The following is a 16,095-nucleotide window of genomic DNA, read 5'->3' as shown; positions in this document are numbered from 1 at the left end:
ATACTAAAGGGAGTTTTCTGGTTCAAAAAGTCAATAGCATCAGACAAAAACCCAAGATTAAAACATACGACAGAGAAATCAGATATCAACCAAGGTAGGGAAATCACAAAAATAACTCAATAAAAAATTGCGCAAAACAGGGAAATAGAGACGTCATTATGTAAAAGAAGACATTAAATCAATCAAGAGGGACAAGAAAATGTACTCATAGATCTTTCATACGAAGAAGTCAAGGCAATACAGAGATAAAAGTTTAGTTTAAACTTAGAAAACTAGGGGTAAATAATACCATAACCACAAAGAAGATTAACACTCCTACACATCAAAATAAAATACAAGAAAAACCTAAAGACTCAGCAAAAACAAAATCAACACTGAAAAAAAGGAAAAGACAATTTATAAAGAAAAACTACTCAACACAAAAAATTCAGTGGAAAAAAGAAATGGTCAACAACACACACAAAAAGACATCAAAATGAGAGCACTAAACTCATACTTATCCATAATTTTCCTGAATGGAAATGGACTTAATGTGCCAATAAGAAGACAGAGAGTGCCAGAATGGTTAAAAAAAAAATACACGATCCGTTTATATGCTGCCTACAAGAGACACATCTTAGACTTAAAGACACAAACAAACTAAAGCTCAGAAGATGGAAAAAACATACATATCAAGCAAACGACAATCAAAAAAGAGAGGGAGTGTCAACAGTAATTTCTGACAAAATAGACTTTAAAGTTAAATCCACCACAAAGGATGAGGAAGGACACTATATAATGATTAAAGAGACAATATACCGGGAGGATATTACCATATTAAATATTTATGCACCCAACGACAGGGCTGCAAGATACATAAAGCAAACTCTAACAGCACTGAAAAGTGAGATACACATCTATACAATAACTTCAACACACCACTTTTGATGAAGGACAGAACATCCAGAAAGATGATCAACAAAGACACGGAAGATCTAAATGCCACAGTCAACCAACTTGACCTTGTAGACAAACACATAACACTCCACCCAACAGCAGACAAGTATGCTTTCTTTTCTAACGTTCATGGAACATTCTCAAGAAGACACCACATATTAGGTCATAAAGCAAGCCTTAACAGACTCCAAAACATAGAAATATTACAAAGCATCTTCTCTGATCATAAAGCCATAGAAGTAGAAATCAATAACAGAAAAAGCAGAGAAAAGAAATCAAACACATGGAAATGGAACAACACCTTGCTCAAAAATGACTGGGTTATAGAAGAAATTATGGACAGAATAAAGAAATTCATAGAATCCAATGAGAATGAAAACACTTCCTATCAGAATCTTTGGGACTCAACTAAAGCAGTGCTCAGACGTTAATTTATAGCCATAAATGCACAAGTCCAAAAAGAAAAAAGGGCCAAAGTCAAAGAACTACCCCTACAACTTGAACAAATAAGACAGCAGCAAAAGAAACCCTCAGGAACCAGAAGTAAGCAAATAATAAAATTTAGTGCAGAATTAAATGAAATAGAGAACAAAACAATTGAAAGAGTTAACAAGACCAAAAGCTCTTTCTTTGAAAAGATTAACAATCAATAAACCACGGGCCAGACTTACAAAAGAAAAACAGGAGACGAAGCAAATAACTGAAATAAGAAATGAGATGGGTGATATCACAACAGACCCAACTGAAATTAAAACCATCATTTCAGATTACTATGAAAAACTGTACTCTGAAAATTTGAAAACCTAGAAAAAATGGACAAATTTTAGAAACACACTACCTACGTAAACAAACACAAATAGAGGTAGAACAACTAAAATTCATATCAAAAGAAGAGATTGAAAAGGTAATTAAAGAACTCCCAACAAAAAAAAGCTCTGACCCTGATGGCTTCACTGGAGAATTCTACCAAACTTTCAGAGACGAGTTAACCCCCCCACTATTCAAGGTATTTCACAGCACAGAAAAGGATCGGATACTCCCAAACTCATTCTATGAAGCCAGCATTTCCCTGATACAAAAATCAGGTAAAGACACCACGGAAAAAGAAAATGACAGACCTATATCCCTCATGAACCTAGATGCAAAAACCCTCAACAAACTTCTAGTCAAAAGATTTCAAAAACATATCAAAAAAAAAAAATAATTCACCATGACCAAGTGGGATTCATATCCGGTATGCGGGGAGGGCTCAACATTAGAAATGCAATCAATGTAATCCAGCATATAAATAAAACAAAAGACAAGAACCACATAATCTTATCAACTGATGCAGAAAAGGCATTTGACAAAGTCCAACACCTATTCATGATAAAAACTCTCAGCAAAATAAAAATATAAGGGAAATTCCTCAACATAATACAGGGCATTTATACAAAGCCAGCAGCCAACATCACCCTAAATGCAGACAGTCTGAAAGCATTCCCCTTGAGAAAGGGAACCAGAGAAGGACGCCCTCTATCATCACTCTTATTCAACATTGTACTGGATGTCCTAGCCAGCGCAATTAGGCTAGATACAGAAATAAAGGGCACCCAAATTAGCGAAGAAGAAGTAAAAGAATCTCTGCAGATGACATTATCTTATATGCAGAAAACCCTAGGCAATCCTTAAGAAAACTACTGAAACTAATAGAACGTTTCAGCAGAGTACCAGAATACAAGAAAAATATACAAAAATCATTTGGATCCCTCCACACCAACAAAGAGAATATCAAAGAGGGAAATCCCCAAATCAATAACATTTACAATTGCCCCCAAGAAGAGAAAATACTTAGGAATAAATCTAACCAGAGATGTAAAAGATCTATACAAAGAAAACTACAAGACATTAATGCAAGAAACCAAAAGAGACCAACATAAGTGGAAAAACATACCTTGCTCATGGATAGGGAAACTCAACATTGTAAAAATGTCTGTTCTACCCAAAGTGATCCATAGATACAATGCAATCCCAATCCAAATACCAATGACAGATTTTAATGAGAGGTAGAAGCAAATCAGCAACGTCATATGAAAAGGAAAGAGGTCCCCAATAAGTTAAGCATTATTGAGGAAACGAACAAAGCGGGAAGCCTTGCACTACCTGATTTTAGAACCTATTATACTGCCACAGTAGTCAAAACAGCCTGGTACTGGTACAACAACAGATACATAGACCAATGGTACAGAACTCAGAATCCAGACATAAATCCACCCATATATGAGCAGCTGATATTTGACAAAGGCCCAAAGTCTGTTACATAAGGAAAAGACAGTCTCTTTAACAAATGGTGCTGACATAAGAGGATATCCATCTGCAAAAAAATGAAAAAAGACCCATACCTCACACCATGCACAAAAACTAACTCAAAATGGATCAATGACCTAAATAGAAAATCTAAAACAATAAAGATCATGGAAGAAAAAATACGGACAGTGCTAGGAGCCCTAATACATAGAATAAACAGTATGCAAAACATTAGTAACAATGCACAAACACCAGAAGAAAAACTCGATATCTGGAAAAAAAAAAACATCAAACACCTATGCTTATCCAAAGACTTCATCAAAAGAGGAAAAAGATAACGGACAGACTGGGAAAAAGTTTTGGGCTACCACAATTCTCATCAGCATCTGATCTCTAAAACCTACATGATACTGTAAAAATTCAACTACAAAAAGACAAATAATACAATTAAAAAATGGGCAAAGGGTATGAACAGGCACTTCACCAAAGAAGACATTAAGGCAGCTAACAGATACATGAGGAAATGCTCACAGTCATTAGCCATTAGAGAAATCTAAATCAAAACTACAATGAGACACCATCTCACCCAAACAATGCTGGCATTAATCCAAAAAATACAAAATGATAAATGTACAAGAGCTTGTGGAGAGACTGGAACACTTATACACTGCTGATGGGAATGTAAAATGGTACCACCACTTTGGAAATTGAGTTGGTGCTTGCTTAGAAAGCTAGAAATAGAACTACCATACAATCCAGCAATCCCACATCTTGGAATCTATCTTAGAGAAATAAGAGCCCTCACATGCACAGATACATGCACACCCATGATCACTGCAGCACTGTTTATAATAGCAAAAAATGGAAGCAACCAAGGTGCCCATCGATGGATGAATAGATAAATGATGGTATATTCACAAAATGGAATACTACACAATGGTTAAGAACAATGATGAATGTGTGAAACATCTATACTGTGGAGGAATCTGGAAGGCATTATGTTGAGTGAAATTAGGCAGCTGCAAAAGGACGAATATTGTACGAGACCACTATTATAAGAATTCAAGAAAAAGTTTAAACACAGAAGAAAATATTCTTTCATGGTTATGAGGGTGGGGAGGGAGGGAAGGGGTATTCACTACTTAGATAGCAGACAAGAACTATTTTAGGTGAAGGGAAAGACAGCACACAATACAGGAGAGCTCAGCACAACTGGACTAAACTAAAAGAAAGGAAGTTTCCTGAATACAACTGAACACTTTGAAGGCCAGAGTAGCAGGGCTGGAGGTTTGAGGACCATGTTTTCAGGGGACATCTAGGTCATTTGCATAACAAAATGCACAAAGAAAACATTCTGCACCTCACATTTGTGAGTGGAATCTGGGGTCTTAAATGCTAGCAGGCAGCCATCTAAGATGCATCAATTGGTCTCAACCCACCTGGAGCAGAGAAAACTGAAGAATAACAAAGACACAAGGTAAAGATGAGCCCAAGAGGCAGAAAGGGCCACATAAACCAGAGACTACATCAGTCTGAGACCAGAAGAACTAGATGGTGCCCAGCGACAACCGATGACTACCCTGACAGGGAACACAACAGAGAATTCCTGATGGAGCAGGAGAACAGTGCGATGCAGACCTCAAATTCTTATAAAAAGACTAGGCTTAATGATCTGACTGAGACTAGAGGTAACCTGCAAGTCATGGTCCCCGGACCCTTTGTTACTCCAGCACTGGTACCATTCCCAAAGCCAGTTCTTCAGACAGGGTTCGGACTGCACAATGAGACAGAAAATGATCTTAGTGAGGAGTGAGATTTTTGGCTCTAGCAGACACATGAGACTATGTGGGCAAGTGCTGTTTAGAGGTGAGATGAGAAAGCAGAGGGTATAAGAGCTGGTTGAATGGACACCGGGAATACAGGTTGGAGATGAGGAGTGTGCTGTCTCATTAGGGGGAGAGCAGCTAGAAGTACATAGCAAGGTGTTCGTAACTTTTTGTATGAGAAACTGACTTGATTTGTAGCCTTTCACTTAGACCACAATAAAGAAAAAGAAAAATTTTTTTAACCCAAAAATGGAGCTACCATGTGACCGAGCAATTCCACTCCTACGTATATACCCGAAAGGCTTGAAAGCAAAGGCTCAAATAGGGACTTGTACAAGAATGTTCACTGCAGCACCATTCACAATAGTCAAAAGGTGGAAACAACCTAAATGCCCATCTACAAATGAATGCATAAACAAAATGTGGTACATACATACAAGGGAATACTATCATCCAGTAGGAGAAATAAAGTCTTGATACATGTGACAGTATGCTGAGTGAAATAAGCCAATCATAAAAGGAAAAATATTACATGACCTCCATTGTATAAAAAGACAAGAAAAGGCAAATGTACAGAGCCCAAAGTTTATTAGTGGTTGCCTGAGGCAGGGAAGCAGGAGGAAACGGGAGTTGACGGTGTTGGAAAAATCACATTGATTAAACAAGGGTTGCATAGCTAAGTATTGTAATTGCTGTCAACTATATACCTGTAAAAAGCTGAACTGGCAAAAGTTACATGAGAGATATATTTATAATGACAAAAAAAAAAAAAAGAGCTGTTGAGGCTGCTTATGTATAACCAAACACCTCATGGGATTTGGTTCCTTGGCTTGGAGGTTCACGGTTATGATTTCAGGGACCATCCCAGTTAACTGACCTAACAATGTATTTAGTGCTTCTGGTTTACCTCCTAGTTTCTTTTGTAGTGACTGAGGTCTTAAAACGCTTGCAGGCAGCTGTCCAAGGCACAATTGATCTCTATTCACCTGGAGCAATGCGGGGAAAAAAGAGGGTCAGGAATAAGAGGAGGATATGGAATGTGTAGCTAATTGCCTCCATGAACAACCGCCTCCTTTGCCATAAGACCAGAAGAACTGGATGGTGTCTGTCTACCATTACTAAGCATTTGGATCAAAAAGTCCATAGAAGAATCCTGATTGCAGAACTTCAAATTCTCATGGAATCCATACTTTCTGGACCATACAGACTAGATTAACCACTGAAACTATTGCCCTGAAATGATTTTTAAACATTAAACCAAAAATATTCCCTGAAGTCATCTCAAAATCAGCCAAGAGTGTAGCAATATGCTCTTTTAAGAACCATCTACATAGGGTGAGTCTATGTTAATGAGGAAGGAACAACTCAGAAAAGGAGGGTGAGAATGGTTGCACAACATGAAGAACGCAATCAGTGTCACTAAATTGTACATGCAGAAAATGTTGAATTGGTGTATGTTTTGTTCTGTATATTCTAAAAAACAAAAAAACTAATAAAATTCAGAAAAAAAAATCTGTTGACCATAAAAAAAAAGACAAATGACCAATAAGGCTCTCCATGATTGTCCCCTATTACTCCTCTCTTATCATCTTCCCCTGGCTCACTCTGCTCCAGACTCACTGGTTTCCTTGCTCTTTCTAGAAACCCCACACACCCTGCTGCATTAGTGCTTTTCAACTTGCTGTTCATTCATCTTGGAGCACAGCTCACTCTGCTCCGGACTCACTGGTTTCCTTGCTGTTTCTAGAAAACCCCACACACCCTGCTGCATTAGTGCTTTTCAACTTGCTGTTCATTCATCCTGGACTAGTACCCTTCTCCCTATATCTGTGTCTCATTTCCCAATTCCTTCACCTTAACAAGGTCATCCCTCATCACCTATCTAAAACAACAAACCTCATGCCCTGGAACTCCAGGTTCATCTTACTGGTTTTATTTCTCTCCAAAGTACTTATTGTCCCCAAAATTAAATGAATAAGTAAATGAACATGTTTGTTCATTTACCTGTTATCACATTCTCCATTGAGAATTTAAGCTCTATTAGAGCACAGACTTTTTTTTTTTTACTCTATTTTGCTTATTGCTGAATTCTCAGTGGGCAGAATGGTTTCTGAACTATAGTAGTCACACAAATGGCCAAAATAACACACACCTGTTGAGTGAAAGAATGCACAAGGGAACCATTGGGCCATAGTCAATTCATAGCCAAGCACCATTTAAGTAGGGGAAGGGAGACAAGTGGATAGCTTAGGGGACTGAATACACTCATCTTCCCTGCCTACTCCTGGGTCCACAAGTTGTGTCTGGAAACTCTCCTGGGCACAGATTGACTGACAGCAACACCTGAGAGTCTTGGGTCACCACCTGTTTCCATTCCAGGGGATACAATATTGCCATATGAAAAGTACAAGTTGTGGTTCCAGAAGGTCTAGTTTTAAAATCCATTAATTATTTGGAAGGTTTGGAGAAAGTAACTTAACTACATCGAGTCTCAGTTTCCTCATCTGTAAAACAAGACAACAAAGGCTATTTTCCATATGGGATGCAATGAAGATTAAATGAGGTAACATGAAAACGACGTTTTGTAAACTGTTAAAAAAAAAAAAAAGGAATAAATATAGATTGTGATGGTAGAAGAGAACAATGCTGATTTGGACCTACTTAGCAACTTAGGATTGGAGGAAGACTCATTAACAACCTAAGACATGCAGATGACACAACCTTGCTTGCTGAAAGTGAAGAGGACTTGAAGCACTTACTGATGAAGATCAGAGACCACAACCTTCAGTATGGATTACACTTCAACATAAAGAAAACAAAAATCCTGACAACTGGACCAATAAACAACATCACAACAAACGGAGAAAAGATTGAAGTTGTCAAGGATTTAATTCTACTTGGATGCACAATCAACATCCATGGAAGCAGCAGTCAAGAAAACAGATGACACATTGCATTTGGGCAAATGTGCTCCAAGTATCTCTTCGAAGTGTTAGAAAGCAAAGATGTCACTTTAACAACTAAGGTGCGCCTGACTCAAGCCATGATGTTTTCAATTGCCTCATATGCCCATGAAAGTTGGACAATAATTAAGGAAGACCGAAAAAGAATTGGTACATTTGAATCACAGTGTTGGTGAAGAATATTGAAAATACCATGAATCGCCAGAAGAACAAACAAACCTGTCTTGCAAGAAGTACAGACAGAATGCTCATTAGAAGCAAGGTTGGTGAGACTTTGTCTCACATAATTTGCACATGTCATCAGGACGGACCTGCCCATGGAGAAGGACATCATAAAGTAAAGGGTCAGCGAAAAAGAGGAAGACCCTCAGCAAGATGGATTGACACAGGGGCTGCAACAATGGGCTTAAGCATAACACCAACTGTGAGGGTGGCGCAGGACCTGCCAGTGTTTCGTTCTGTTGCACACAGGGTTGCTATGAGTCAGAATTGACTGAGTGGCACCTAAAAACAACAGCAACCAACACAGAGTCATTGTAATTACAATTGTAATTGACGGATACCTGATTAGTCACACAAACAGTCAAAATGTTTGTTGGTTACTGCTATAAGCCTTGTTGGCCTAAAAGGAGGTAGTACAGATGGAGGAGTAGCGGGCTAAAGGAAAGTCCTGGGTTAAGAGGAGAAGATTCAGACACACGTTAGAAAGCTGTGGGGTAAGGTCAAGGGGCCAGAACGAGAGCTTCTTTGGGAAACTGGGGCATGCAGAAGCATCCGGGGATACTGAGGAATTTAAAAAGACATACAAACGCCTAGGTTAAGATGCTCACCCAGAAAAGACCTGAGAACACCTTTAACATTCACTTTGCATTGATCTCTGGGTCAGCGTAAACCTTGCTGAGTATTGAAGGAGTGTTGCAGGACAGACCCTATCTGCAAGGACCACAGAGGATTTTTTCTCTCATTGCTTACCTTTGCTTCTTTTTCCTGTTTTCTTTCATTTTTTTTCTTTTTCTTTTCAACTCCTAGTGTTCATGGAAGTCTCTGACAGAACAATAGCTGAGCACAACCTAAAGAAACAGAGACTTCAGTGAACACACACACCAAGTAATTCAGACTTTGCAAAACTAATCTGTGAAAGTCACTAAACAAATGGACTTCAACAACAAAACAAAGAGAGAGACAGAGAGGAACGGAGGAAGAAAGGAAAGAAGGAAGAAAAGAAAGTCCAGTAGAAGGGGGAGAATCTCATTTCAAGAGTCCTCATGTTACTCAAATATCTGATTTTCAATTAAAAAAATCACCAGGTATACAGAGAAACAGGGGAGAATGGCCCATTCAAAGGAACAAAGTGACAGAAATCATCCCCAAGAAAGCCAAGTTACTGGACTTACTAGATAAAGACTTTTAAACAACTCTTTTAAATATGCTCAAAGAGCTAAAAGAAAACACAAAGAACTAAAGGAAATCAGAAAAACAATCTATAAACAAAGCGAGAATATCCGTAGAGATATAAATTATATACATATAAAAAAAAGAACCAAACAGAAAAGTACAATGACTGAAATGAAAAATTCACTAGAGGGGCTCAGCAGCAGATTTGAGCTAGCAGAAGGAAGAATCACTGAACCTGAAGATAGGACAACGGAAATAATCCAATCTGAGAAACCGAAAGAAAAAAGAACTTTAAAACAATGTACAGAGTCTAACACACCTGTAGGACGCCATCATGCAGAAAATATACACATTATGGATATCCCAGAATGAGGAGAAAGTAAGAAAGGGACAGAAAGAATATTTCAAGAAATAATGGCTGAAAACTTTCCAAATTTGATCAAAGTCATGAATCTATGCATGCAAGAAGCTCAATGAACTCCAAGGATAAACCCAAAGAGATCCACAGTGAGACACATTATAATCAACCTGATGAACACCAAAGACAAACAGTTTTGAAAGCAGCAAGAGAGAAGCAAATCATCACATGCAAAGAATCCTCAAAAAGATTAAATATCAATTTCTCCTCAGAAACCACGAAGGCCAGAAAGCAGTGGGGTCACATACTTATGACAATGACAGAAAAAAAAAGAAACTGCCAAATAATAATTCTGTATCTGACAAAATAGTCCTTCAAAATTGAGGGCAAAAAATAGAACATTCCCAGATAAACAGAAGCTAAGGAAGGAGGAAATGACCCAAGATGGCAGCTTAGTCACACACACCATGCTGTCCCCCTACAGCAAAGAACCAAGAAACCAAGTGAAACAGATAAAGATGATGTCATGGATTGAACTGTGTCCCCCCAAAATATTTGTTAACTTGGCTAGGCCATGATTTCTAGTATAGTGTGATTGTCCACCATTTTGTCATTTCATGATATTTTTCTACGTGTTGTAAATCCTATCACTATGATGTAATGAGATGGAGTAGTGGCAGTTATACGGATGAGATCTTCAAGATTAGATAGTGTCTTAAGCCAATCTATTTTGAGATACGAGAGAGAGGAGCAGGCAGAGAGACATGGGAATCTCACACCACCAAGAATGCAGTGCTGGGAACAGGGTGTGTCCCTTTGGACCTGACGTTTCTGCATGGAGATGCTCCCAGACCAAGGGAAGACTGATGACAAGGACCTTCCTCCAGAGATGACAAAGACAGAAAGCCTTCCCTGGGACCTGGCGCCCTGAATTCAGACTTCTGACCTACTGGACTTTGACAGAATAAACTTCTCTTTCTTAAAGCCATCCACTAGTGGTATTTCTATTATAGTAGCACTAGATGACTAAGACAGATGACAATCTGGGAACCCAGAACAGCAAAGGAGTCAAACACCGAAGGAAAGGAGAACTGAATGAAGACTGCAAACAAGACTTACAGACTGTAGGCATCCTCCCAGCCAGCCCAGCACCATATGGCCATCTTAAAACAAAGTGAGTTACATTCCTGGGTGAGGAGCTCAGGAAGGCAACTTCACAGAACCCCCATTAAGAGACAGAGATACTGTGTAGACAAACGTGGAGCAAAACAAGGTGAGCAAAACACGAACCATACCTAAGGAAGCAAAGTGCAGGAAGGCAGGTGAGAGCCCTAGGGATCCAGGCAACCATAGAGTAGGGAGTGAGCTAGAAAATAGGGCAGAACTACTCACCAGCAGCAGTTTCTGATCATTAGGGCAGCTGGCACTGCCAGAGTGGAGGATCCTTGAAGTGGCAGCTAGAGATCTCTCACTTGACCAGACTCTGAACAGCCCACTCCCAGCATCTGGTCAGAGCTGGTCCTGATCACTGGTTGCACTCTGTGGGGAGTGCCTCAGCTCCCTCTCTATGCTCCCCGCTTCCCTCCCAGTTCCCAGGAGTGTGCCTCTCTTCCCTTCGCCACTTGGCAATCCACATCACACAGCCCCGTGCTGTCACACTTGCAACCCTAGGTTTTCATCTGCCCCGTCCATTCTCATGCCAACTTGCACACCTGGCAATCCACAGCACACAGTCGTACACTGTCGGACCTGCAACCAGAGGCTCATGCACGCTCCATCCACCCCTGCGCTACACAGCCCACCCCTCCCGCCACCAGACTGGCAATCGGAGGACTGAAACTCCCCTCTCCCGCCCACCATTCCACCCACCTGGCGATCAGCAGTGCAAGTTCCTGTGCTACCTACCCACTGACACCTGACCCATGCACTCTCACCCCAACCACTGGGAAACCCGCAAGGCACACACACAATGCCCAACCCAGAGATCAGTAAGAACGCTCCCTGCACCCATGCTCCAGTAACCAGCTGGAAAGACACATCACCTCAGCAGCAATGGCAATACATCCTGACAGGTGCCAACTGAACCTCTGCCAAATGATGATCAGGAGATCCTAGTGCCCTCAGCCTACATCTCACCATCTGCAATGCCACACATTCCATATCCAAAGAGTTCTTGCAGCCTGTCTACACTTGTTCTGAAACCCCTTGATACCCTACCACCTAATGAGATAACAATTTGTGCATGTACAGTGGGCCTACCCCATCTATTTGGGTAGCACTCTCTCATGCTGGATATGGAAACATCCTGCCCTGACCTCCAGAAAACACACTAACTCTATCACTAACCCAGAAGGATCCCATGGTCCCACAAGTGCTATGGAAGGAACCTGAACACCCAACACTTGTCACCCAATGTCAGGAGAAGAGCCAGCTCTCCCACCTCCACTCAATCCAGTAAGGGAAGACAAATGAGCCTACCCAAAGAAGATTCACACATGAGTGTGACAAACCATACCCCATAGTGAGAGGAAATCATCCTCAGCCAATATATACCACCAAAGTTACAAATAAGCCAGAACCACAAAATAAGTAATGCAAAGGAATAAAGTCATTCTAAAGAGAAAGAAAAGAAACAAGGCTCTGGATACATCAACACAAAACAAAATAAATTAGCATGCATCAGGAGCAAGGTAGAATGAAGAAAACTAAAGACACAAGGGAGAGATTAATCCAAAGGACTAATGGACCAAAACTACCACAGCCTCCACCAGACTGAGTCCAGTGCAACTAGATGGTGCCTGGCTACCACCACTGACTGCTCTGACAGGGATCACAATAGAGGGCTCTGGACAGAGATGGAGAAAAATGTAGAACACAATTCTAACTCACAAAAAAAGACCAGACTTATTGGCTTGACAGACTACAGAAACCCCAAGAGTATGGCCCCCATCACACTTTTAGCTCAGTAATGAAGTCACCCCTGAGGCTCACCCTTCAGCCAAAGATTCAACAAGCCCATAAAACAAAACAAGACTAAAGGGGCACACTAGCCCAGGGGCAAGGATGAGAAGGCAGGTGGGGACAGGAAAGCTGGTAACAGGGAACTCAAGGTCAAGGAGGGGAGAGTGTTGACATGTCGGAGGGTTGATATCCAATGTCACAAAAGAATATGCGTACCAACTATTTAATGAGAAGCTAGTTTGTACTGTAAACCCTCATCTAAAGTATAATAAAAAAAATCAGCGAAAAACATACAATCAAGAAAGAAATATATAAATAAATTAACACCTTAATACCTCAGAGACAGTAGACAATAACAAATCATAGGAAGAAACAGGATAAGACAGCTCAAAAAAGTGAGCAAGATAAAGGAGCAGAAAACCTTACTGAGGAAGAACCACCTAATGAGGGATTCAAAAGACATATATAGGACCATCAAAGAGATCAAGGAAAACACAGACAAAACCCTAGAAGAATTCAGGAAAACAATACAAGAACAAAATGACAAGATAGACAATTAGAAACCATACAAAAACAACAACTAGAAATTCAGAAGATTAACAATAAAAAATCAGAAGTAAATAATGCAATGGAGTACACAGAAGTAGAATTTAGTCAATGAGAGAAAGAACCAGCAAAATAGAGAATAAATTCCTTGTTACTAAGTTGTTTGAGGAACAATCACAAAAAGAATGACAAAAAATGAAGAAAGCTTAAAAGGTATATGGGACACTATCAAGAATAATAATTTACACATAACAGAAGTTCCAGAAGAGGAAGAGGAAAAAAAAAAAAAGTATAGAGAGAATTTTCAAAGATTTATTGCCAGAAAATTTCCCTAATGTCATCAAAGACGAGAAGGTTTCCATCCAAGAAGCTCAACAAACCCCATACAGGATAAACCAAACAAACCAAAACCAGCGCCATTGAATCAATGCCAGAACCCCCAAAAAGTCACTAAGACATATTATAATTAAACTTTCCAAGAACAAAGAAAGAATTCTAAGAGCAGCTTAAGAAAAACAGAATATCACCTACAAGGGGGCACCAATAAGACTAAGCACTGATTTCTCAGCAGAAAACATGCACCAAGAAGGTAATGGGATGACATATGTAAAGCACTCAAAGAAAAGAACTGCCAACCAAGAATCTTATATTCAGCAAAACTGTCTTTCAAATATAATGAAAAAACTAGAACATTTTCAGATAAAAGAAAAATAAGGGAATGTGTAAAAATCAGACCAACCTTTCAAAAAAACATTAAAGGGAGTCCTTCAGACAGAGAACCAACAATATCAGAGAACAATCTGAAACTAAGACTATAACAACATCACACAGATACCAACACAGATAAAGAATTCTCAAAAGTAAAATAAAGTGCAAAACTGAAAACAGGATACCAGAGATGTCAATCTGTAAACAATGACAGCTTTTAAACAAAAAGGGGGAATAAATGGAGAGGAAGTCAAGGCGATATCAAGATATAACACTGTTTTAAACTTACGAAGATAAAGGTGAATTTCAGAGTAACCACAGGCAAAATTAATAAATCTACTTACCAAACAAAAACAAAATCAAAAAGAATCAGTAAGCACAAAGTCAACAACAATTGCAGATATGGGAAGAAAATCCATAAACAAAAACAACTTAGCAAAAAAATTTAAGTGGAACAAAGAAATCATTAACACCACACAAAAAAAAGGCATAACAAAATGACAACGGTAAATACATACCTATCAATAATCACACAGAAAAGAGACAGAGAGTGCAGAACGGATAAAAGAAATCCATGATTCATCAATATGTTGCCTACAACACACACTTCGGACATGAGGACATAAATGGCTAAAAATCAAAGGATGGAAAAAAATATATATATCAAACAAATAGTAACCAAAAGAGAGTAGGAATGGCAATAATAATCTCTGATAAAACAGACTTAAAGTCAACATCCATTATAAGAGACAGAAGGGCATCATTAACTATTAAAGGGTTAATCCACCAAAAGGACATAACCCTAATAAATATTTATGTACCTAATGACAGAGCTCCAAAATACATAAAGCAAACTCCAACAGAATTGGAGTTCTACAATAGTAAAACAGACAGTTCTACAACAGTAGTAGGAAACTTTAACACATCACTTTCGATGAAGGACAGAACAACTTGAAACAAACTCAACAAAGATACTGCAGATCTAACCAACAGACTGGAAAAGTTTTTGGCTACGAAAAATCGAATCAGCATCTGATCTCTAAAATCTACATGATACAGCAAAAACTCAACAACAAAAAGACAAATAACCCAATTAAAAAACTGGCAAGGACATGAACAGGCTCTTCACCAAAGACATTCAGGAGCTAACAGATACATGAGGAAATACTCACGATCATTAGCTATTAAAATAAAAATGGAAATCAAAACTACAATCAGATACCATTTCACCCCAACAAGGCTAGTGTTAATCAAAAAAACACAAAATAATAAATGTTGAAGAGGTTGTAGAGAGACTGGAACACTTACACACTGCTAGTGGGAATGTAAAATGGTACTACTTTGGAAATCAATTTGGCGCTTCCTTAGAAAGCTAGAAATGATCCAGCAATCCCACTCCTTGGAATATATACTTGAGAAATAAGACCCCTCACATAAACAGTATATGCACACCCATGTTCACTGCGGCACCATGTACAGCAGGAAAAAAGATAGAAGCAACCGAGGTGCCCATCAACGGATGAATGGATAAATAATGGTATATTCCCATATGGAGTACTACCTAAAAATTAAGAACACTGAAGAATCCATGAAACATCTCATAACATGGAGGAACCTGGAAGGCATAATGCTGAGTGAAATCAGTCAGTTGCCAAAGGACAAACATTGTATGAGACCACTATTATAAGAACTCAAGAAAAAGTTTAAACACTGAGGAAAATATTATTTGATGGTTATAAGGGTGGGGAGGAAGTGAGAGGGGTATTCACTAATTAGATAGTAGACAAGAACCATTTTAAGTGAAGGGAAAGATAACACACAATACAGGGGAGGTCAGTACAACTGGGCTAAACAAAAAGCTAAGAAGTTTCCTGAATACAACCAAACACTTCGAAGGCCAGAGTAGCAGGACTGGAGTCTGGGAACCATGATTTCAGGGAACATCTAGGTCAATTGGCATAACAAAGTATATTAAGAAAACGTTCTGCATTTCACTTTGGTGAGCGGCGTATTGGGTCATAAATGCTAGCCAGCAGCCATCTAAGAGCATCAGTTGGTCTCAGAAAGGGTCACATAAACCAGAGACTACATCAGCCTGAGACCAGAAGAACTAGAT

General features: G+C 39.2%; 1 long non-coding RNA gene across 2 annotated transcripts in view; it reads right to left on the bottom strand.

Annotated features, from left to right (window-relative positions):
• LOC135228755 (uncharacterized) overlaps positions 1 to 16,095 on the bottom strand; it is a 64,565-nt gene that overhangs the window by 23,528 nt on the left and 24,942 nt on the right. For both annotated transcript variants that reach the window (XR_010319566.1, XR_010319567.1), the window contains one exon: positions 8,984 to 9,081. This is a non-coding gene — a long non-coding RNA (uncharacterized LOC135228755). The remainder of the gene's footprint in view (positions 1 to 8,983; positions 9,082 to 16,095) is intronic.

The sequence above is a fragment of the Loxodonta africana genome, chromosome 27 (genome assembly GCF_030014295.1).
Source record: "Loxodonta africana isolate mLoxAfr1 chromosome 27, mLoxAfr1.hap2, whole genome shotgun sequence".
NCBI lineage: Eukaryota > Metazoa > Chordata > Mammalia > Proboscidea > Elephantidae > Loxodonta > Loxodonta africana.
Note: the sequence above shows the minus strand (reverse complement) of the source record. Positions and strands in the feature narration are given on the sequence as shown.